This window comes from Haliotis rubra, unplaced genomic scaffold (assembly GCF_003918875.1).
Source record: "Haliotis rubra isolate DU_JTF1 unplaced genomic scaffold, ASM391887v1 Scf70, whole genome shotgun sequence".
Classification (NCBI taxonomy): Eukaryota; Metazoa; Mollusca; class Gastropoda; order Lepetellida; family Haliotidae; genus Haliotis; species Haliotis rubra.
Window position 1 is genome coordinate 48,755 of NW_025767413.1, and position 3,152 is coordinate 51,906.

General features: G+C 37.4%; 1 long non-coding RNA gene across 1 annotated transcript; it reads left to right on the top strand.

Annotated features, from left to right (window-relative positions):
* Positions 1 to 560: 560 nt before the first annotated feature.
* Positions 561 to 2,692, top strand: LOC124258828. The gene is made up of 3 exons (XR_006893693.1): positions 561 to 612; positions 917 to 1,004; positions 2,648 to 2,692. It is a non-coding gene; the product is annotated as an uncharacterized LOC124258828 (long non-coding RNA).
* Positions 2,693 to 3,152: the final 460 nt, after the last annotated feature.

Consider the following 3,152-nt stretch of genomic DNA (forward strand, 5'->3'; position numbering starts at 1 on the left):
GTAAATGAGAGAAAACATCCGATAGTTAATTCCCCTTTTTAACTGATACACGTCATTATTACCCACGTGGTCAACGTATGGGTAGTTGCATACTAATCTCGTACGTCACACAATGTCGTATCGCATTGACCTGTGTCGTAACGACTTGACCTGAGATTCTAACGATTTGATCTCAATTAGGTCACATTGTGGCGGAAATACTTTTTCATTCATAACAAACACGTTTACTCTTCACAATGTTTTCATCTTTATTGTATAAATTGCTTTCGTCACGATATGGCTGAGATATTGCCGATGTGACGTTAAATATTAACTCACTCCCTCCCTCTTGGTTTCCACAAAATGATTGACGATCTATATCAGCCCGGATGTTCCTCCTAACATTATGCCCACATATCTCAGTCACGCATTTGCACTTTCCCGCCGTCGCTTATGCTATACCATCATACTTATTCTTTCCAGGACCATCAATCTTTAATGACACATTATCATCATGGTGCGGCCCTTCACGACCGACCTTTCAGAGCACTGGATCAGCTGTGACAATTCATTTTCATACGGATACATCAACAGCTAAAAGAGGCTTCAAGTTGGCATACTTTGAAACGAATGGTATTCCCTTTATACAGTCATCCGCTTTCCCCTATGTGACGGGGAACAAAATGTCTATTAATACACATAAATTATGAAATGTGAGAGATGTTAAGAGTCAGGGTCACTTTGGAATAGCGTTCTGAACAGCTGACAAAGGTACCTTCAAAACTTCTGATCGTCATAGGTTCAAATTCCAAATTCCCCCGTATTTCGATTATTGGTTTGTCAGCACCAATGGATTCAGAAACTCTTTACCACCTGCGTCGACCTCTCTTTAACAAAATGACACGCTAATATCTTGCTGAAATAATGTCTTTTTCAGAACCATACCATTGTGGGGGAACTCTGAATATCACTACGACTGACATCACAACATTAACATCGCCTAACTACCCTGGACCTTACCCGAAGTAAGAAAATGTAGTGACAAGTAATGATGGTTGGCGCGCAACAGATACTAATGATGGTATATCCGTGAACAACCGGGACAGAACTGATCTTCACTCACGGCTCGTTTACTTGTTTGTCGTTGTAGCCAATCCACGCACGTGGTTTTAATCACCGGATTGTCTGGTTCAGACTCGATTGATTACAGACTGCCGTCACATCACTGGAATAATGCTGAGCGGCGTTACACAAACATACAAACAAAACTTAATGTTCCAGTGGGATAGTAAACGTGATATATGGCAACACTATTCGAAGTTCTAAATGTATACCTTTCTCAATATACATGTATTTTATATTATAACCATCAGTTGTGTGAACTATCTTATGCATCACCATGTGGTATATCAGTCATATGACGCTTGTGATTTGTATTCAGTTTAATCGTCAACAACATAAATAGTCGATAATGAAAATATCAGAAATAACTTCACCTCACAACATAGCCTACGAAAATAGTCACAAAACAAAGCCGATCAACCACTGCCAGTGCATGGACAATACAGGCGCTGGGCAAGGGAACTGGACCCATTCAGCCTATTACATCACTACTAGTAATTTAACAGTTCTTCATCAAGATTTATGCTGTGCAAGTGTACAAAAATATCTATACAACTTAACTTAAACTACTTTAGGAAAGTTGATGCAAATGAAATGCTAACAAATCTTTTTTCCCAAAAGGATCTAATCCAGTTGGTCTTGACCAACAGATATCTACATGTTGAGATGATTAAACTGTAATGGTAAATAATCCTGTTTGTATTATCTTTAAATTAATACTTTTAAGTTAAAGTTTTTAAATGACCAACTCCTTGAATGGTGTATCCCGCTTTAGACAACCACTGAGCATGACTCATTTAACGCTCTAATTGTCCTAGAAAGGGACATGCTCAAAACTGCAATGCGAAAGAACCCGTTGACCCGTGGAAAATTGAAATTATCCCCCTGACCATACAGACTTTCGTGGACTTGTTTATATTTTTGAATTTTATGCCCGACTTTTCGCTACAGACGTAAAATAAATAACATAACACATGATGCTGAAGCTACTTTCTCTCTGACAAACAGCTGAGTTGAGAACATTGTGTTGAGATTACGAACTTAAAGAAAATAGAAAACAAAGATATTGATCTTCTGTACTCAAACACACAATGCTTGTGGACCTATCAACAAATTCCATATAGCCATAAATGAAAATGTTTGTTTTCTTGTAACTTCATAGCATTTATGCGCTTACTATGCAGTATGAATATCATATTCTTTTTGCCATACACGACATTGTGAACGAGTGAATCTCCTTCACCTGTAAGTATTCTTGTGTGCTCTGATGGCATAAACCAGTCTGTTACGATTGTTATATCATTCTTCTATATTCAAGCATACAGTGCATGTGAAAGTTTACATCTATCTACGAATTTCATATAGCCATAAATACAAATATTTGTTTTATTGTAATTTCATAGACTCTATGCGCTTACTATGCATCATGAATATTATAAAAATATTTGGTATACACGACATCAATGAACGAGAAAATCTCCTTTACCTGTAAGTATTCTTGTGTGCTCTGATGGCATAAACCACTCTGTTATGATTGTTATTTCAGCCACGAGGAATGCATCTGGACCATACATGCTCCAGCAAACACGAACATTGAAGCTAAAGTCAGGAACACATTGATTGAATCAACATCCCAATGTACATACGATTTCCTGGAAATATACGATGGTAATTATTCTTGAAACCATTTGATAATTGTAACATAGGAATATACCAATACTCCAATTGCATATGTGTCATTTGAACAAGATGTAAAGAAAGCGTGCTACAGAAGTGGGAGGGAAGGGAAGGGCATAATGTTTTAAACTCTGGTGTTCACCAAGACGTGTTATTGTTGCTTTTCATCTGACAGTTTGCAGACCGCGACGGTATCACTGAAAATACACATTAAAACAGTGTAAACGTATAATCATAAAATTTAAACATACAAATGATACTCATATAAGTTGTTTTATGAATTCTCGATTTGTATTAACGCGTTTTTTGCTCAGGAGTATCATCCAGTTCATCAAGTGCCGGGAGGTTATGTGGGGATGACGACACTGACTACA